At 51.5% G+C, this 18259-nt stretch overlaps 24 non-coding genes and 3 pseudogenes across 24 annotated transcripts; all 27 read right to left on the bottom strand.

Annotated features, from left to right (window-relative positions):
- Positions 1 to 31: 31 nt before the first annotated feature.
- Positions 32 to 150, bottom strand: LOC116411296. The gene has a single exon (XR_004223044.1). It is a non-coding gene; the product is annotated as a 5S ribosomal RNA (ribosomal RNA).
- A 145-nt stretch (positions 151 to 295) lies between these two features.
- On the bottom strand, positions 296 to 414 carry LOC116411295. The gene has a single exon (XR_004223043.1). It is a non-coding gene; the product is annotated as a 5S ribosomal RNA (ribosomal RNA).
- A 145-nt stretch (positions 415 to 559) lies between these two features.
- LOC116411294 lies at positions 560 to 678 on the bottom strand. The gene has a single exon (XR_004223042.1). It is a non-coding gene; the product is annotated as a 5S ribosomal RNA (ribosomal RNA).
- Positions 679 to 823: 145 nt separating this feature from the next.
- LOC116411291 lies at positions 824 to 942 on the bottom strand. Its single transcript, XR_004223039.1, has one exon. It is a non-coding gene; the product is annotated as a 5S ribosomal RNA (ribosomal RNA).
- A 145-nt stretch (positions 943 to 1087) lies between these two features.
- Positions 1088 to 1206, bottom strand: LOC116411280. The gene has a single exon (XR_004223028.1). It is a non-coding gene; the product is annotated as a 5S ribosomal RNA (ribosomal RNA).
- A 145-nt stretch (positions 1207 to 1351) lies between these two features.
- Positions 1352 to 1470, bottom strand: LOC116411269. The gene has a single exon (XR_004223017.1). It is a non-coding gene; the product is annotated as a 5S ribosomal RNA (ribosomal RNA).
- A 145-nt stretch (positions 1471 to 1615) lies between these two features.
- LOC116411258 lies at positions 1616 to 1734 on the bottom strand. Its single transcript, XR_004223006.1, has one exon. It is a non-coding gene; the product is annotated as a 5S ribosomal RNA (ribosomal RNA).
- Positions 1735 to 1879: 145 nt separating this feature from the next.
- LOC116411250 lies at positions 1880 to 1992 on the bottom strand (annotated as a pseudogene).
- A 145-nt stretch (positions 1993 to 2137) lies between these two features.
- On the bottom strand, positions 2138 to 2256 carry LOC116411252. Its single transcript, XR_004223004.1, has one exon. It is a non-coding gene; the product is annotated as a 5S ribosomal RNA (ribosomal RNA).
- Positions 2257 to 2401: 145 nt separating this feature from the next.
- Positions 2402 to 2520, bottom strand: LOC116411242. The gene has a single exon (XR_004222997.1). It is a non-coding gene; the product is annotated as a 5S ribosomal RNA (ribosomal RNA).
- Positions 2521 to 2665: 145 nt separating this feature from the next.
- LOC116411230 lies at positions 2666 to 2784 on the bottom strand. The gene has a single exon (XR_004222985.1). It is a non-coding gene; the product is annotated as a 5S ribosomal RNA (ribosomal RNA).
- A 145-nt stretch (positions 2785 to 2929) lies between these two features.
- On the bottom strand, positions 2930 to 3048 carry LOC116411219. The gene has a single exon (XR_004222974.1). It is a non-coding gene; the product is annotated as a 5S ribosomal RNA (ribosomal RNA).
- Positions 3049 to 3193: 145 nt separating this feature from the next.
- On the bottom strand, positions 3194 to 3312 carry LOC116411208. Its single transcript, XR_004222963.1, has one exon. It is a non-coding gene; the product is annotated as a 5S ribosomal RNA (ribosomal RNA).
- A 145-nt stretch (positions 3313 to 3457) lies between these two features.
- LOC116411197 lies at positions 3458 to 3576 on the bottom strand. Its single transcript, XR_004222952.1, has one exon. It is a non-coding gene; the product is annotated as a 5S ribosomal RNA (ribosomal RNA).
- Positions 3577 to 3721: 145 nt separating this feature from the next.
- On the bottom strand, positions 3722 to 3840 carry LOC116411186. The gene has a single exon (XR_004222941.1). It is a non-coding gene; the product is annotated as a 5S ribosomal RNA (ribosomal RNA).
- A 145-nt stretch (positions 3841 to 3985) lies between these two features.
- Positions 3986 to 4104, bottom strand: LOC116411175. The gene has a single exon (XR_004222930.1). It is a non-coding gene; the product is annotated as a 5S ribosomal RNA (ribosomal RNA).
- A 145-nt stretch (positions 4105 to 4249) lies between these two features.
- LOC116411164 lies at positions 4250 to 4368 on the bottom strand. The gene has a single exon (XR_004222919.1). It is a non-coding gene; the product is annotated as a 5S ribosomal RNA (ribosomal RNA).
- Positions 4369 to 4511: 143 nt separating this feature from the next.
- On the bottom strand, positions 4512 to 4630 carry LOC116411153. Its single transcript, XR_004222908.1, has one exon. It is a non-coding gene; the product is annotated as a 5S ribosomal RNA (ribosomal RNA).
- Positions 4631 to 4775: 145 nt separating this feature from the next.
- LOC116411142 lies at positions 4776 to 4894 on the bottom strand. The gene has a single exon (XR_004222897.1). It is a non-coding gene; the product is annotated as a 5S ribosomal RNA (ribosomal RNA).
- A 145-nt stretch (positions 4895 to 5039) lies between these two features.
- LOC116411131 lies at positions 5040 to 5158 on the bottom strand. The gene has a single exon (XR_004222886.1). It is a non-coding gene; the product is annotated as a 5S ribosomal RNA (ribosomal RNA).
- A 145-nt stretch (positions 5159 to 5303) lies between these two features.
- LOC116411320 lies at positions 5304 to 5422 on the bottom strand. The gene has a single exon (XR_004223068.1). It is a non-coding gene; the product is annotated as a 5S ribosomal RNA (ribosomal RNA).
- A 145-nt stretch (positions 5423 to 5567) lies between these two features.
- LOC116411309 lies at positions 5568 to 5686 on the bottom strand. Its single transcript, XR_004223057.1, has one exon. It is a non-coding gene; the product is annotated as a 5S ribosomal RNA (ribosomal RNA).
- Positions 5687 to 5831: 145 nt separating this feature from the next.
- Positions 5832 to 5950, bottom strand: LOC116411298. The gene has a single exon (XR_004223046.1). It is a non-coding gene; the product is annotated as a 5S ribosomal RNA (ribosomal RNA).
- A 145-nt stretch (positions 5951 to 6095) lies between these two features.
- Positions 6096 to 6214, bottom strand: LOC116411236. The gene has a single exon (XR_004222991.1). It is a non-coding gene; the product is annotated as a 5S ribosomal RNA (ribosomal RNA).
- A 145-nt stretch (positions 6215 to 6359) lies between these two features.
- Positions 6360 to 6478, bottom strand: LOC116411125. Its single transcript, XR_004222880.1, has one exon. It is a non-coding gene; the product is annotated as a 5S ribosomal RNA (ribosomal RNA).
- A 145-nt stretch (positions 6479 to 6623) lies between these two features.
- LOC116411249 lies at positions 6624 to 6732 on the bottom strand (annotated as a pseudogene).
- A 400-nt stretch (positions 6733 to 7132) lies between these two features.
- On the bottom strand, positions 7133 to 7251 carry LOC116411251 (annotated as a pseudogene).
- Between the last annotated feature and the right edge of the window lie 11008 nt (positions 7252 to 18259).

Here is an 18259-nt window from a genome sequence, read left to right as displayed (position 1 = left end):
CCTCCTGCTGGTCAGAATGGCAAAATGCAAAAGCCTACAACACCTGGTATTCCCAGGCGGTCTCCCATCCAGGTACTAACCAGGCCCGTCCCTGCTTAGCTTCCGAGATCAGACGAGATCGGGCGCTTTCAGGGTGGTATGGCCGTAGGCGATGACTAAGCTGACTTTTCGTCCTCTTAAACATCTCCTAGCCGCTTCTACTCGCTCAAAGGCGCGCTCTCGGGCTCTTCTCAGAATCCATGCAGAAAAGCATAGAGAAGACTGCCTCCTGCTGGTCAGAATGGCAAAATGCAAAAGCCTACAACACCTGGTATTCCCAGGCGGTCTCCCATCCAGGTACTAACCAGGCCCGTCCCTGCTTAGCTTCCGAGATCAGACGAGATCGGGCGCTTTCAGGGTGGTATGGCCGTAGGCGATGACTAAGCTGACTTTTCGTCCTCTTAAACATCTCCTAGCCGCTTCTACTCGCTCAAAGGCGCGCTCTCGGGCTCTTCTCAGAATCCATGCAGAAAAGCATAGAGAAGACTGCCTCCTGCTGGTCAGAATGGCAAAATGCAAAAGCCTACAACACCTGGTATTCCCAGGCGGTCTCCCATCCAGGTACTAACCAGGCCCGTCCCTGCTTAGCTTCCGAGATCAGACGAGATCGGGCGCTTTCAGGGTGGTATGGCCGTAGGCGATGACTAAGCTGACTTTTCGTCCTCTTAAACATCTCCTAGCCGCTTCTACTCGCTCAAAGGCGCGCTCTCGGGCTCTTCTCAGAATCCATGCAGAAAAGCATAGAGAAGACTGCCTCCTGCTGGTCAGAATGGCAAAATGCAAAAGCCTACAACACCTGGTATTCCCAGGCGGTCTCCCATCCAGGTACTAACCAGGCCCGTCCCTGCTTAGCTTCCGAGATCAGACGAGATCGGGCGCTTTCAGGGTGGTATGGCCGTAGGCGATGACTAAGCTGACTTTTCGTCCTCTTAAACATCTCCTAGCCGCTTCTACTCGCTCAAAGGCGCGCTCTCGGGCTCTTCTCAGAATCCATGCAGAAAAGCATAGAGAAGACTGCCTCCTGCTGGTCAGAATGGCAAAATGCAAAAGCCTACAACACCTGGTATTCCCAGGCGGTCTCCCATCCAGGTACTAACCAGGCCCGTCCCTGCTTAGCTTCCGAGATCAGACGAGATCGGGCGCTTTCAGGGTGGTATGGCCGTAGGCGATGACTAAGCTGACTTTTCGTCCTCTTAAACATCTCCTAGCCGCTTCTACTCGCTCAAAGGCGCGCTCTCGGGCTCTTCTCAGAATCCATGCAGAAAAGCATAGAGAAGACTGCCTCCTGCTGGTCAGAATGGCAAAATGCAAAAGCCTACAACACCTGGTATTCCCAGGCGGTCTCCCATCCAGGTACTAACCAGGCCCGTCCCTGCTTAGCTTCCGAGATCAGACGAGATCGGGCGCTTTCAGGGTGGTATGGCCGTAGGCGATGACTAAGCTGACTTTTCGTCCTCTTAAACATCTCCTAGCCGCTTCTACTCGCTCAAAGGCGCGCTCTCGGGCTCTTCTCAGAATCCATGCAGAAAAGCATAGAGAAGACTGCCTCCTGCTGGTCAGAATGGCAAAATGCAAAAGCCTACAACACCTGGTATTCCCAGGCGGTCTCCCATCCAGGTACTAACCAGGCCCGTCCCTGCTTAGCTTCCGAGATCAGACGAGATCGGGCGCTTTCAGGGTGGTATGGCCGTAGGCGATGACTAAGCTGACTTTTCGTCCTCTTAAACATCTCCTAGCCGCTTCTACTCGCTCAAAGGCGCGCTCTCGGGCTCTTCTCAGAATCCATGCAGAAAAGCATAGAGAAGACTGCCTCCTGCTGGTCAGAATGGCAAAATGCAAAAGCCTACAACACCTGGTATTCCCAGGCGGTCTCCCATCCAGGTACTAACCAGGCCCGTCCCTGCTTAGCTTCCGAGATCAGACGGGCGCTTTCAGGGTGGTATGGCCGTAGGCGATGACTAAGCTGACTTTTCGTCCTCTTAAACATCTCCTAGCCGCTTCTACTCGCTCAAAGGCGCGCTCTCGGGCTCTTCTCAGAATCCATGCAGAAAAGCATAGAGAAGACTGCCTCCTGCTGGTCAGAATGGCAAAATGCAAAAGCCTACAACACCTGGTATTCCCAGGCGGTCTCCCATCCAGGTACTAACCAGGCCCGTCCCTGCTTAGCTTCCGAGATCAGACGAGATCGGGCGCTTTCAGGGTGGTATGGCCGTAGGCGATGACTAAGCTGACTTTTCGTCCTCTTAAACATCTCCTAGCCGCTTCTACTCGCTCAAAGGCGCGCTCTCGGGCTCTTCTCAGAATCCATGCAGAAAAGCATAGAGAAGACTGCCTCCTGCTGGTCAGAATGGCAAAATGCAAAAGCCTACAACACCTGGTATTCCCAGGCGGTCTCCCATCCAGGTACTAACCAGGCCCGTCCCTGCTTAGCTTCCGAGATCAGACGAGATCGGGCGCTTTCAGGGTGGTATGGCCGTAGGCGATGACTAAGCTGACTTTTCGTCCTCTTAAACATCTCCTAGCCGCTTCTACTCGCTCAAAGGCGCGCTCTCGGGCTCTTCTCAGAATCCATGCAGAAAAGCATAGAGAAGACTGCCTCCTGCTGGTCAGAATGGCAAAATGCAAAAGCCTACAACACCTGGTATTCCCAGGCGGTCTCCCATCCAGGTACTAACCAGGCCCGTCCCTGCTTAGCTTCCGAGATCAGACGAGATCGGGCGCTTTCAGGGTGGTATGGCCGTAGGCGATGACTAAGCTGACTTTTCGTCCTCTTAAACATCTCCTAGCCGCTTCTACTCGCTCAAAGGCGCGCTCTCGGGCTCTTCTCAGAATCCATGCAGAAAAGCATAGAGAAGACTGCCTCCTGCTGGTCAGAATGGCAAAATGCAAAAGCCTACAACACCTGGTATTCCCAGGCGGTCTCCCATCCAGGTACTAACCAGGCCCGTCCCTGCTTAGCTTCCGAGATCAGACGAGATCGGGCGCTTTCAGGGTGGTATGGCCGTAGGCGATGACTAAGCTGACTTTTCGTCCTCTTAAACATCTCCTAGCCGCTTCTACTCGCTCAAAGGCGCGCTCTCGGGCTCTTCTCAGAATCCATGCAGAAAAGCATAGAGAAGACTGCCTCCTGCTGGTCAGAATGGCAAAATGCAAAAGCCTACAACACCTGGTATTCCCAGGCGGTCTCCCATCCAGGTACTAACCAGGCCCGTCCCTGCTTAGCTTCCGAGATCAGACGAGATCGGGCGCTTTCAGGGTGGTATGGCCGTAGGCGATGACTAAGCTGACTTTTCGTCCTCTTAAACATCTCCTAGCCGCTTCTACTCGCTCAAAGGCGCGCTCTCGGGCTCTTCTCAGAATCCATGCAGAAAAGCATAGAGAAGACTGCCTCCTGCTGGTCAGAATGGCAAAATGCAAAAGCCTACAACACCTGGTATTCCCAGGCGGTCTCCCATCCAGGTACTAACCAGGCCCGTCCCTGCTTAGCTTCCGAGATCAGACGAGATCGGGCGCTTTCAGGGTGGTATGGCCGTAGGCGATGACTAAGCTGACTTTTCGTCCTCTTAAACATCTCCTAGCCGCTTCTACTCGCTCAAAGGCGCGCTCTCGGGCTCTTCTCAGAATCCATGCAGAAAAGCATAGAGAAGACTGCCTCCTGCTGGTCAGAATGGCAAAATGCAAAAGCCTACAACACCTGGTATTCCCAGGCGGTCTCCCATCCAGGTACTAACCAGGCCCGTCCCTGCTTAGCTTCCGAGATCAGACGAGATCGGGCGCTTTCAGGGTGGTATGGCCGTAGGCGATGACTAAGCTGACTTTTCGTCCTCTTAAACATCTCCTAGCCGCTTCTACTCGCTCAAAGGCGCGCTCTCGGGCTCTTCTCAGAATCCATGCAGAAAAGCATAGAGAAGACTGCCTCCTGCTGGTCAGAATGGCAAAATGCAAAAGCCTACAACACCTGGTATTCCCAGGCGGTCTCCCATCCAGGTACTAACCAGGCCCGTCCCTGCTTAGCTTCCGAGATCAGACGAGATCGGGCGCTTTCAGGGTGGTATGGCCGTAGGCGATGACTAAGCTGACTTTTCGTCCTCTTAAACATCTCCTAGCCGCTTCTACTCGCTCAAAGGCGCGCTCTCGGGCTCTTCTCAGAATCCATGCAGAAAAGCATAGAGAAGACTGCCTCCTGCTGGTCAGAATGGCAAAATGCAAAAGCCTACAACACCTGGTATTCCCAGGCGGTCTCCCATCCAGGTACTAACCAGGCCCGTCCCTGCTTAGCTTCCGAGATCAGACGAGATCGGGCGCTTTCAGGGTGGTATGGCCGTAGGCGATGACTAAGCTGACTTTTCGTCCTCTTAAACATCTCCTAGCCGCTTCTACTCGCTCAAAGGCGCGCTCTCGGGCTCTTCTCAGAATCCATGCAGAAAAGCATAGAGAAGACTGCCTCCTGCTGGTCAGAATGGCAAATGCAAAGCCTACAACACCTGGTATTCCCAGGCGGTCTCCCATCCAGGTACTAACCAGGCCCGTCCCTGCTTAGCTTCCGAGATCAGACGAGATCGGGCGCTTTCAGGGTGGTATGGCCGTAGGCGATGACTAAGCTGACTTTTCGTCCTCTTAAACATCTCCTAGCCGCTTCTACTCGCTCAAAGGCGCGCTCTCGGGCTCTTCTCAGAATCCATGCAGAAAAGCATAGAGAAGACTGCCTCCTGCTGGTCAGAATGGCAAAATGCAAAAGCCTACAACACCTGGTATTCCCAGGCGGTCTCCCATCCAGGTACTAACCAGGCCCGTCCCTGCTTAGCTTCCGAGATCAGACGAGATCGGGCGCTTTCAGGGTGGTATGGCCGTAGGCGATGACTAAGCTGACTTTTCGTCCTCTTAAACATCTCCTAGCCGCTTCTACTCGCTCAAAGGCGCGCTCTCGGGCTCTTCTCAGAATCCATGCAGAAAAGCATAGAGAAGACTGCCTCCTGCTGGTCAGAATGGCAAAATGCAAAAGCCTACAACACCTGGTATTCCCAGGCGGTCTCCCATCCAGGTACTAACCAGGCCCGTCCCTGCTTAGCTTCCGAGATCAGACGAGATCGGGCGCTTTCAGGGTGGTATGGCCGTAGGCGATGACTAAGCTGACTTTTCGTCCTCTTAAACATCTCCTAGCCGCTTCTACTCGCTCAAAGGCGCGCTCTCGGGCTCTTCTCAGAATCCATGCAGAAAAGCATAGAGAAGACTGCCTCCTGCTGGTCAGAATGGCAAAATGCAAAAGCCTACAACACCTGGTATTCCCAGGCGGTCTCCCATCCAGGTACTAACCAGGCCCGTCCCTGCTTAGCTTCCGAGATCAGACGAGATCGGGCGCTTTCAGGGTGGTATGGCCGTAGGCGATGACTAAGCTGACTTTTCGTCCTCTTAAACATCTCCTAGCCGCTTCTACTCGCTCAAAGGCGCGCTCTCGGGCTCTTCTCAGAATCCATGCAGAAAAGCATAGAGAAGACTGCCTCCTGCTGGTCAGAATGGCAAAATGCAAAAGCCTACAACACCTGGTATTCCCAGGCGGTCTCCCATCCAGGTACTAACCAGGCCCGTCCCTGCTTAGCTTCCGAGATCAGACGAGATCGGGCGCTTTCAGGGTGGTATGGCCGTAGGCGATGACTAAGCTGACTTTTCGTCCTCTTAAACATCTCCTAGCCGCTTCTACTCGCTCAAAGGCGCGCTCTCGGGCTCTTCTCAGAATCCATGCAGAAAAGCATAGAGAAGACTGCCTCCTGCTGGTCAGAATGGCAAAATGCAAAAGCCTACAACACCTGGTATTCCCAGGCGGTCTCCCATCCAGGTACTAACCAGGCCCGTCCCTGCTTAGCTTCCGAGATCAGACGAGATCGGGCGCTTTCAGGGTGGTATGGCCGTAGGCGATGACTAAGCTGACTTTTCGTCCTCTTAAACATCTCCTAGCCGCTTCTACTCGCTCAAAGGCGCGCTCTCGGGCTCTTCTCAGAATCCATGCAGAAAAGCATAGAGAAGACTGCCTCCTGCTGGTCAGAATGGCAAAATGCAAAAGCCTACAACACCTGGTATTCCCAGGCGGTCTCCCATCCAGGTACTAACCAGGCCCGTCCCTGCTTAGCTTCCGAGATCAGACGAGATCGGGCGCTTTCAGGGTGGTATGGCCGTAGGCGATGACTAAGCTGACTTTTCGTCCTCTTAAACATCTCCTAGCCGCTTCTACTCGCTCAAAGGCGCGCTCTCGGGCTCTTCTCAGAATCCATGCAGAAAAGCATAGAGAAGACTGCCTCCTGCTGGTCAGAATGGCAAAATACAAAAGCCTACAACACCTGGTATTCCCAGGCGGTCTCCCATCCAGGTACTAACCAGGCCCGTCCCTGCTTAGCTTCCGAGATCAGACGAGATCGGGCGCTTTCAGGGTGGTATGGCCGTAGGCGATGACTAAGCGGACTTTTCGTCCTCTTAAACATCTCCTAGCCGCTTCTACTCGCTCAAAGGCGCGCTCTCGGGCTCTTCTCAGAATCCATGCAGAAAAGCATAGAGAAGACTGCCTCCTGCTGGTCAGAATGGCAAAATGCAAAAGCCTACAACACCTGGTATTCCCAGGCGGTCTCCCATCCAGGTACTAACCAGGCCCGTCCCTGCTTAGCTTCCGAGATCAGGCGCTTTCAGGGTGGTATGGCCGTAGGCGTTGACTAAGCTGACTTTTCGTCCTCTTAAACATCTCCTAGCCGCTTCTACTCGCTCAAAGGCGCGCTCTCGGGCTCTTCTCAGAATCCATGCAGAAAAGCATAGAGAAGACTGCCTCCTGCTGGTCAGAATGGCAAAATGCAAAAGCCATACAACACCGGGTATTCCCAGGCGGTCTCCCATCCAAGTACTAACCAGTCCGGTCCCTGCTTAGTTTCCGAGATCAGGCGCTTTCAGGGTGGTATGGCCGTAGGCAATGACTAAGCGGACTTTTCGTCCTCTTAAACATCTCCTAGCCGCTTCTACTCGCTCAAAGGCGCGCTCTTGGGCTCTTCTCAGAATCCATGCAGAAAAGCATAGAGAAGACTGCCTCCTGCTGGTCAGAATGGCAAAATGCAAAAGCCTACAACACCTGGTATTCCCAGGCGGTCTCCCATCCAGGTACTAACCAGGCCCGTCCCTGCTTAGCTTCCGAAATCAGACGAGAGCGGGCGCTTTTGAGGAGGTGTGTCCATAGGTACAAGAGTCATATGGGTTCTTACCCTTTGCACTGCTGTATGGGTGACGTGTCCGTGTTCCTCTATGTGAGTACTGGGAAGGGGAAACCAAGCCAATGGGGTGCCAGATGACCGGTCTGGCCTATCACAATCCCAGCACAGCTCAGCGGCGGCAGAAGATTTGGGGTGACCGTAATGACCACAAAGTGATATTTCTTGAAGGTGATCAAGTTCTTCTTCTGCTGCCGTCCCATAAGGACAAGCTGCAAACTGCCTGGGATGGTCCTTCTGTAGTAGCACATCGGCTCCATGACACCACTAATGGGGTAGCCCCACACATTGCCCCCCAACACTGTCGAACTGTACATATTAATATGAGGAATGGTTTCAGCCATATGAGCCCCCCCTGAGGAGTCCAACATCCCACAAACTCCAGCAAGTTACAGTGGGGAAACAACTATCTCCCCCCAACAGGAGCAAGTTCAAGAACAAAGATACAAATTAGGGGTGCACTGAACCCACTTTTTTGAGTCCGGCCGAACCCCCGAAACCCACCCTGATGGATTCTGCTGAATCCCAAACCTAATCCTAATTAGCATATGCTAATAGGATGGGAAGGGGCTAAAAAAAATTTTCTACTGACCGTTTAACCCTTTCCTAATGTGAATTAGCATATTCTAATTTATGCTAACTAGGATTCGGATTCGGTTCTGCCGGGACCGTGGATTCGGCCGAAACTGAATCCTTAAAAAAAAACCTGGAATCCCGAACCGAATCCGTGAATCAGGTGGATCCCTAATACAAATACCTATTCTCATCTATCCCAGGTTTAACAGATCACCAAGTGCCCACCCCAGGGATCACCCTCCAACGCGCTCAGGGCTGCCATCAGAAATCACGGGGCCCCTCAGAACAGAATTTTCTGGGCCCCCTCCTCCCAAACCCCACACGCCTCCCCAATGGCCCCTCCCATCAGTACAAAGGACACAGAGACATTGGTAGCCAGGGCCCCCTAAAACACTGGTAGCCAGGGCTCCCCTAAAACATTGCTAGCCAGGGTAGCGACCCCCTAAAACATTGCTAGCCAGCCGAGGGCCCCCTAAAACATTGCTGGCCCTCCCCCAGCATCCTCATACTATGGCCCGCTCCCCGCTGCAGCATCCTCCAGTTGCCCCCTAGCATCCTCCACAAAATCCTCCAGCTCCCTCCCAGCATCCTCCAGCACCCTCATCACCATCCTCCAGCTTCCCCCAGCGTCCTTCCCAACATCCTCCAGCATCCTCCCCAGCATGCTCCAGCCCCACCTACCATCCTACCCCAGCATCCTCCAGCCCCACCTTCCATCATCCAGTTTCCCCCCAATGACCTCCCCAACATCCTCCAGCATCCTCCCCAGCATGCTCCAGCCCCACCTACCATCCTACCCCAGCATCCTCCAGCCCCACCTACCATCATTCAGTTTCCCCCCAGCGACCTCCCCAACATCCTCCAGCATCCTCCCCAGCATGCTCCAGCCCCACCTACCATCATCCAGCTTCCCCCAGCAACCTCCAGCCCCCCTTACCATCCTCCAGCTTCCCCCAGCGTCGTCCCCAACATCCTCCAGCCCCCCTTAACATCCTCCCCCCTAACATCCTCCTCCCTAACATCCTCCTGAGGCATCTCCTGAGGCATGTCCTGTGGCTCTCCCTGCTCTCCCCAGCACCCGCCTTCTACATCCGCCACCGCCTCCTCCTCCGGCTGTATCCTCTTCTTATGCCCACCGGCTCGCCGCTGCAGTTTTTATAAGGTTGCGCCCGTGGTCAGCGGGTAATTCAATTGGCTGGGCCCCGTGCGTACTTGTGACGTCAGTACGCACGGGGCCCAGCCAATTGAATTACCCGCTGACCACCAATGACCCAAGGGCCCGTAATTCTTTAAAGGGGGCCCGTGCTTAAAAGCTGTGTCACGGCCGGGCCCCCTTTAAAGCAACAATCAGCCGGGCCCGGGACAACAGTCCCCCCTGTGCCCCCCTGATGGCGGCCCTGAACGCGCTGCCCGGCCTATCGCATATCAGTCACCATATGCAAAGAGCTAGATACGATGCTGGAAATGGGCGTTACTGTACCCTCACGCGGCCTATAGTGTTGGACCAATGGGTAGGCATCAGTCGTTGTGATAGATGAGCTTCTGGATTGTTTTGGGGGGGCGCTACCCAACCACATTAGATCTCAGTCGGGGTTACTGGCAAATACCTTTGGCCCCTGAGGCACAAGTTAAATCTGCTTCATAATCCCATTTCGGCTGATCTAGAGGGTTTCCATAGAGGCCCAACCTGTAAGAGGGCACAAGCCGAGCTGCTTGGGGCAAAATTAGGTAGAAAAGGGAGGTAGAAACCCTACCTGAATAAGCATTATCCTGCCTGTGACCAAAAACCCTTATACTGGCCCCATGTTTAGCCAGTGCATGATCTAGCCAAGATGGTGGCAGCCCATTGTTCTGTTTTCCCGCCGAAAGGGTTTTAAACAAAGAAGCTCCCAGAAGTCCCCTCCAGAGGAGCTGGGCAAGTCCCTCCTAGGTTAAACCCCTCCCCTAATGATGCTGCAGGGGACCCTGCCAATTGGAGCTGCTAGGGTTGGGTTAAGCAGAAGCAGGGTCAGCCTCCTAACCAATCAATCCTAGGGGGTGTGGAAAAGAGGGGAGGTATCAGCAGCAGGGTAGAAAACCCAGAGGTTGTGGGTGGAGAAGGAGCTTTTTGTTCGTCTGGGTGTAACCTCGCTATGGCAGGACACCCTCCCCTGCGGTTCCTTGGGATCCACCCTAGCTGTGACAGGACACCCTCCCCTGCGGTTCCTTGGGATCCACCCTAGCTGTGACAGGACACCCTCCCCTGCGGTTCCTTGGGATCCACCCTAGCTCAGGCAGGAAGATTCCCTCCAACTGGATTACCCTAACCCCTGCGGAAGGACTGTTTGCCCTGGAACCAAGGTAGTGCATTTTCTGTGGAACTCCCCAAAAAAGGAACTTTGTTTATTCCCATTGGAACTGCCTGGGGAGGCTACTCAGGTAATTGTGGCTGTCTGGGTGGGACACCTTTGTGTATTGGGGGTTGGGCTGGGAGACTCGGCCTTTGTTCCCTGGAGACTGTGCAGAGGGGGGTTGCCCTGAAGACTCCCTGAAGAAGGATTTGATGTGATTGGGACTTGTGGACCTTCCATGCGTATTGCCCTTTCCCTGTTTATCTACGTTTGGTTGTAATAAACCCCTGTGAAACAACCCCTGTGGCACGTGTGGTATTTCCCTGATTGTGCTAGCGGCTCATACGTTGTGTGACATTTCTGGTGGCAGTGGTGTGGATATGGATGCTAGCACATCAGGGAACTACTTGGACCTTACAGCTCATGAGCTCTCTGAGCTCCGGCTACCCATGCTGCAACGGCTCTGCCACCGGTGGGGTATTGACCCAGAGGGGAAGCGGAGACACGAGCTGATGGAGCTACTCACTCCCATGCTCAGCCTACCCAAGAAGGCGACACCCAGGGGGACCCGGAGACTCCTGAGGGGGGAGAAGAGATGTGTAACTTGCATCAAGATGCAGCAGAGGGAGGTGAGGACAGCACTCTCACTATGTTCCATAAACACTTAGCTGCTATTGGCCCAGGCCTGTCCCCAGCAGAACGGCTAGAGGAATGGCGCCTAACTTTGCAGGCCAATCAGCCTGGGCCCTTGAGCTCTGGGCCTGCTGTGGGGTCACCCAATGCTCAGCGGCGAGCGGTGAAATTGACTCATGCTGCTTTCCCCACATTTGATGAATCTAAGCAGAGCATAGACGGTTTCCTTCGTTCCTTTGAAGGTTTGTGTGAGGACCACCGAGTCCCTCAGGAGGAGTGGGTGCTTATACTGGCGGGTAAGCTCACAGGTAAAGCTAATGAAGTTTATCAGGAAATCCCATATCCTCAGAGGGCGAATTATGGGGAAGTACGGCGGATACTTTTAGCCAGCTATTCCATTACGCCGGATTCCTACCGGAGAACATTCCGTAGCCTGGTTAAAATCCCTCAAGATACCTACCAGAACTTTGGTGGGAAACTACAAAGGGCATTTCGCCACTGGATACGCGGCAACAAGACCCACACTCTGGAAGACTTATGCCAGCTTATCCTTAAGGAACAATTCCTTGAGCGATGCCCCACTGAGGTACGGGAGTGGGTAAGTGACCGCAAGCCAGGCACCCTAGATGAGGCCACCCAGCTAGCGGATGAGTATATTGAGAACCGCTCCCAGGCCCGCCCCCTTACCCTTGCTTCAGGTACTATGGTCAACACCCGTGGTCTGGACCGCCCCCAGCCTCCGCGGTTAAACCATTTACCTAATGGCACCCTCTAAGCACCTACCCGTTGTGGATCTCTGGCCAATTTATCTCCAGCCTGCCCTTTAAATCTACGTCCTGCCCCGCCAGGGCCCACAGGGAGGCTCTCTGCACCTCGGCAGGTCGCTGCTGTCTCTTCACCAGGACCCAATATTCGTCAGCAGGTTATCCAGACAGTACAGCAGCTTACCACAGACCCAGCGGTTGCCCCTCCCAGGCCAAGAGAGGCTGTAATAGAGGAATATGTTGTCTTGGGGATGGGCTGGGACAACAGTGGACAGCCCAGAAAACATGTACTTCCTTTCAGGATCAATGGTAGGCAGGTGGAGGGGTTCTTAGACTCAGGATCATTTATTACCCTAGTGGAGCCCCATATTGTCTCTGCAGATGCAGTGATTCCTGGCAAAACTGCCCGCATTGTTCTGGCTGGGGGGCACAAACAAGATATTCCCATAGCCCAGGTCACCTTGGATCTAGGACATGGACCGTTTACTCATCGAGTTGGCATACTGCGACAACTGCCTGCTGAGATCCTCCTGGGCAATGATATGGGCCATATTCAATGCAGCCTCTCCCGAAATACTAATGAAGTCAACGCTGTCTCCATGGATGCGCCACAAGGGGTAAGAGAACCTACAGCTGACTGTGACAGTCCCCCTACCCCTGACTTGCTCCACCCCACTACCTTTAGGGAAGCTCAGCACACTGACCCTACCTTAGAATGTATACGAATTAAGGCAGGGAAACCCCCAAATGAGTGAGGGGAACAGATTGTTTGGGAGCGGGGGCTACTCTATAGGATTGTGAAGGGGAACCCCAACCAGCCATGGAAGTGTTCCCGACAACTTATAGTACCCCTGAGTTACCGGGCTCAGCTTCTTCACATGGCCCATGAGATCCCTTTAGCTGGACACCAGGGGGTTACCCGTACTCGACACCGATTGACCCAAAATTTTTACTGGCCTGGCATCTCACAGGAGGTGACGCGGTACTGCCGCACATGTGACAGCTGTCAGAGGACTGGCAGAGCCAATGATAAACCCAAGTTTCCCCTCTGCCCCTTGCCCATCATCAGTGAGCCCTTCCAACGGGTGGCAGTTGATCTTATTGGGCCCCTTAGCCGGCCAAGCCGTTCTGGAAAACAGTATATCCTCACTGTAATGGATTATGCCACCCGGTACCCAGAAGCTGTAGCATTGCGTAAAATTGATGCCCCCACAGTGGCTGATGCCCTTATCCAGATTTTCAGCCGGGTGGGCTTTCCTAGTGAAATATTGTCAGACCAGGGACCCCAGTTCACATCCCAACTACTGCAATGCCTGTGGCAGCGTTGTGGGGTCCGGGCGATCCACTCATCCCCATACCACCCCCAGACAAATGGTCTTTGTGAGAGATTTAATGGGACACTAAAGACCATGTTACGGACATTTGTGGAATCTGGCGAGAAGGACTGGGAGCGTTATTTGCCCCATTTGCTATTTGCCTATCGAGAAGTTCCCCAAGAGTCCACAGGATTCTCTCCCTTTGAACTGTTGTATGGTCGAAGGGTCCGAGGCCCCTTAGATTTACTATGTGAATATTGGGAAGGGGCCCCACAATCACAAGAAGTCCCCATAATCCCCTATGTATTAAAGTTCCGCCAGCGTCTGGAACAAATGACCAGCCTGGCACATGATCACCTCTCCGCAGCTCAGCAAAGACAGAAAGTGTGGTATGACCGCAAGGCCAGGGAACGCAGGTTTATGGAAGGAGACAAGGTGCTTCTCCTAGTACCCACACGTCATGACAAGCTCCAGGCTGCATGGGAAGGACCCTATGTGGTCACTCATAAGCTTCATGATACAACCTATGTGGTAACTCCCCCTGAGGACCCATCTCACTATAAGACTGTCCACATAAATATGATGAAGCCTTATCACATCAGAGAGGACATTGTTAGTGCCATATGCAGTGCACCAGTTGAAGGTACTGATGATCCTCCACTCCCCAACCTTATTGAGGAGGCCACTCCAGCCAGGGGAATAGATGCAGTTACCATAAGTGACCACCTTCACCTATCTCAACAAGACCAACTTCATAAAATTTGGCATTCCTATTCTCCCATGTTTTTGGCGAACCCAGGGCACACCCACTGGGCTGAACATAAAGTTGATACAGGAACTCAGTTACCTATATGTAGCCCTGCTTACCGAGTGGCCGAAGCAGTTCGGCCAGAGATGAAAAGTCAGATAGATGAGATGTTGGCCTTTGGGGTAATTACTCCTTCCCATAGCCCATGGGCTTCACCTGTGGTGCTGGTGCCCAAGAAAGATGGTAGTACCCGATTCTGTGTGGACTATAGACGACTTAATGATGTGACCACCACTGATGCTTACCCAATGCCCAGGGTAGATGAGCTCTTAGACCGGCTGGGAAATGCAAAATATTTGACTACCCTTGATCTCAGCCGCGGTTACTGGCAGATTCCCCTTGCCACTAGTGCCCAGGAAAAGTCAGCCTTCCTCACCCCCTTTGGTTTATATCAATTTACGGTAATTCCCTTTGGTATGAGAAACGCGCCCGCAACTTTCCAACGCCTGGTGAACAGGCTGCTGGAGGGAATGCAGGACTTTGCTCAGGCCTATCTGGATGACATAGCTGTCTTTAGCCAGACTTGGGAGGAGCATCTCCAGCACCTCCAGCGAGTGTTTGCTCAAATTCAGGATGCTGGGCTTACCCTTAAGCCAGAAAAGTGCCACTTAGCCATGGCCGAGGTACAATACTTGGGACATAGAGTTGGGGGTGGAGAGCTTTGCCCTGATCCTGCTAAAGTTGAGGCAATTTGTCAGTGGCCTATACCCAAAACTCAGAAACAGGTATTAGCCTTCTTAGGAACTTCAGGTTATTATCGGAAATTTATCCCTAACTATAGTACTGTTGCCAAACCGCTGACAGATCTGACAAGTCGCCAACGTTCTAGAACCATTGTGTGGACCCCAGAATGTGAGTCAGCCATGAACGCTCTAAAGCAAGCTCTGGCTAGTTCCCCTGTGCTGGCGGCCCCAGACTTCTCCCGGCGCTTCATTTTGCAGACTGATGCTTCCAATTTTGGCCTTGGAGCAGTACTTTCCCAAGTTAATACCTATGGTGAGGAGCACCCCGTTGCCTACCTGAGCAGGAAACTGTTACCTCGAGAGGCTGCCTATGACACCATTGAAAAGGAGTGCCTGGCAATTGTATGGGCTTTACAAAAACTGCAGCCCTATCTGTATGGCAGAGAATTCACTGTTGTGACAGATCACAACCCCCTCAGTTGGTTACAGAGGGTCTCAGGAGACAATGGGAAACTTCTAAGATGGAGCCTCCTACTTCAACAGTATAACTTCACCTTTCAACACCGAAAGGGAAAAGAGCATCACAATGCAGATGGACTCTCACGCCAGGAGGACTGACCGACCAGCAGTGGTCCCTGAGGCCCTCCCTAATAAAGGGGAGCCCCAGGGAAACCACCTGCGCCAGGGGGGAGAAGTGTGACCAAAAACCCTTATACTGGCCCCATGTTTAGCCAGTGCATGATCTAGCCAAGATGGTGGCAGCCCATTGTTCTGTTTTCCCACCGAAAGGGTTTTAAACAAAGAAGCTCCCAGAAGTCCCCTCCAGAGGAGCTGGGCAAGTCCCTCCTAGGTTAAACCCCTCCCCTAATGATGCTGCAGGGGACCCTGCCAATTGGAGCTGCTAGGGTTGGGTTAAGCAGAAGCAGGGTCAGCCTCCTAACCAATCAATCCTAGGGGGTGTGGAAAAGAGGGGAGGTACCAGCAGCAGGGTAGAAAACCCAGAGGTTGTGGGTGGAGAAGGAGCTTTTTGTTCGTCTGGGTGTAACCTCGCTACGGCAGGACACCCTCCCCTGCGGTTCCTTGGGATCCACCCTAGCTGGGACAGGACACCCTCCCCTGCGGTTCCTTGGGATCCACCCTAGCTGAGGCAGGAAGATTCCCTCCAACTGGATTACCCTAACCCCTGTGAAAGGACTGTTTGCCCTGGAACCAAGGTAGTGCATTTTCTGTGGAACTCCCCAAAAAGGAACTTTGTTTATTCCCATTGGAACTGCCTGGGGAGGCTACCCAGGTAATTGTGGGGTGTCTGGGTGGGGCACCTTTGTGTATTGGGGGTTGGGCTGGGAGACTCGGCCTTTGTTCCCTGGAGACTGGGCAGAGGGGGGTTGCCCTGAAGACTCCCTGTAGGAGGATTGATGTGATTGGGACTTGTGGACCTTCCATGCGTATTGCCCTTTCCCTGTTTATCTACGTTTGGTTGTAATAAACCCCTGTGAAACAACCCCTGTGGCACGTGTGGTATTTCCCTTATTGTGCTAGTGGCTCATACGTCATATGCTGTGACACTGCCTCCTAGTGAGACTGATCAGATAAGCGTCAAGAGATGCATGCTGCTTCGGTGAAATGGGCTTTCCCCATTCTGGTTGGCTCTTGCCAGGGACTGAACAGCAGGGGGCACCCAGGTTCCCTTTATGCAATTAGTAGTAATTTACCTTCTCATTAGGTTTTATGTCCCTTTACTTTTGGAAAAGGAAGGTAAGTGATAGGTTCACCTGAAGGATATAGATCCTTACTGTAGGGCACATGCTCTGAATAACCGAGGCAGCATCCAATGGAGTAACTATGGGAACAGGTGTTTATTGCCCCCCACAACTGAGTGCTACTGCACTAGCCGCATTGTATATATTACGGAATGAGGAAGAGTATTCCTACTTTCTGTTGCGGCGCCAAATTTTTACCCCTGATAAAAGGTCTGTGTCACAACCTATTTACCCTATCCTACCCCCCCCCCCAAAACAGAAGTATAAGCAGGCAACAAGTGTAAAGACTATGGGCCCGATTCACTAAAGTCCGAAATAAGGAGTGCTATTTATAGCATGCGTTAAAAATCTTATCACTTCTTATTTTTCCCTCGATTCACTAAAAGGACACTTGTCATAATTAAGAAGCGATGTTCTTGGCGTTATTTATCTTACGATGACCTATTTTAATGAAAAAAACTATGCGATAAGCGTTATTGACCTTTAGTGAATCGGCCCCTATAACGCTTATCGCATAGTTTTTTTCATTAAAATAGGTCATCGTAAGATAAATAACGCCAAGAACATCGCTTCTTAATTATGACAAGTGTCCTTTTAGTGAATCGAGTGAAAAATAAGAAGTGATAAAATTTTTAACACATGCTATAAATAGCACTCCTTAGTGAATCGGGCCCTTTGTGCTTATGTAAAAATGGCTTCTTCGGTATGTACGGTAATCAGCTATAGGGCCTGATTCACTAAAGGGCGATAAAACGTGCGCTATTCTTATTGTGCGCTAAAATTTTTACCGCTGCTTAATTTTGGTGATTTTTCACACGATTCACTATAAGCATACTCGCGCTTTTTTACGCGCGATATTGCAAGCGTTATTTAACTCGCGAAAGACTATTTCAATGCGGTATTTGCCGGTACATGTGCTAAATTACGCGAATAATCGCCGAATATGAATGGTAGCATAGAAATAGTGTATAAAAATTGTTGAAGCATATAAATGGTGTATATAAATATTAGACTATTATTTTTTGACACTTGTATCCATTTTTGGATGTGCGGTGAATTTTTGCGTGGCGAATTGGCAGATTGTTTTGAGAAATGCATGAAATGCACGAATCCATGCCTGGCGAAACATTTCATCACTTGTAGCCAAATAGAAATAGTCGCGCAAATGAACACACGCCATGTTAGCCATACACGCCAATACTTGCAGAAAATTACTGTATTAAAAATGCCCATTTCGCTGCAAACTGGCGGCTGCGTCACTCTGGGGGAAACACAGACTGAATAAATAACACTGTAAGTCCATATTTTATTGCAAAAAATCATTTACTGTACTTTTGTATAATTTTTCGCCTGCCTGTAGTAGGGTTAATTTTCGTATAGCTGAATGCGATATTTAGCGCGCAAAAGTTATAGTGAATCATGCGATCGTATTCTTTTCAGCGCGGAAATTAACGCAAAACGCGATAATACTATGGTGAATCGCGCGCAAGTTATTTTGCGTTTTTTAACGCGAAAAAGCGTGCAATAATTTTTATCGCCCTTTAGTGAATCAGGCCCATAATGTCAATAGACTTAATGAACCAGTAAAAAGATCACAGATTTTCCAGGAGTGCAGCAAACTGCAAGGTAGTATAGTACTTCTGCAAGAAACTCATTTTAAAGAGGGTCATTTACCCCATTTGGCATTAAAACGGTATCCCCAAGTATACACTAGTAATAACCCACAGAAAAAAGCTACTGGGGTAATGACCCTGATACATAGAGATTTACCCTTTAAGTTAAAAGATAAGTTTAGTGATGACGAAGGGAGATTTATTTTCTTGAAAGGACAGATAGTGAATTTAAGGGTAACTATCCCTAACATATATGTACCTAATCAAGCTCAGCTCTCCTTTATATATAGGACTTTAATTAAACTAGAGGAGTTTAAAGAAGGAATGTTGATTCTGGGTGGCGATTTGAACGTAATGATTAACCCTTTGATTGACTCTTCGAGTAAAAAGAGTCCAATTTCATATAAAGGTTTGAAAAAGCTGAAACAAAAATTGGCGCTAGCTGGTTTAGTAGATACCTGGAGAATAATGCATCGGAAAAATAAAGACTACACAC

This window comes from Xenopus tropicalis, chromosome 5 (assembly GCF_000004195.4).
Source record: "Xenopus tropicalis strain Nigerian chromosome 5, UCB_Xtro_10.0, whole genome shotgun sequence".
NCBI lineage: Eukaryota > Metazoa > Chordata > Amphibia > Anura > Pipidae > Xenopus > Xenopus tropicalis.
This window is presented reverse-complemented; position numbering and strand designations above follow the sequence as displayed.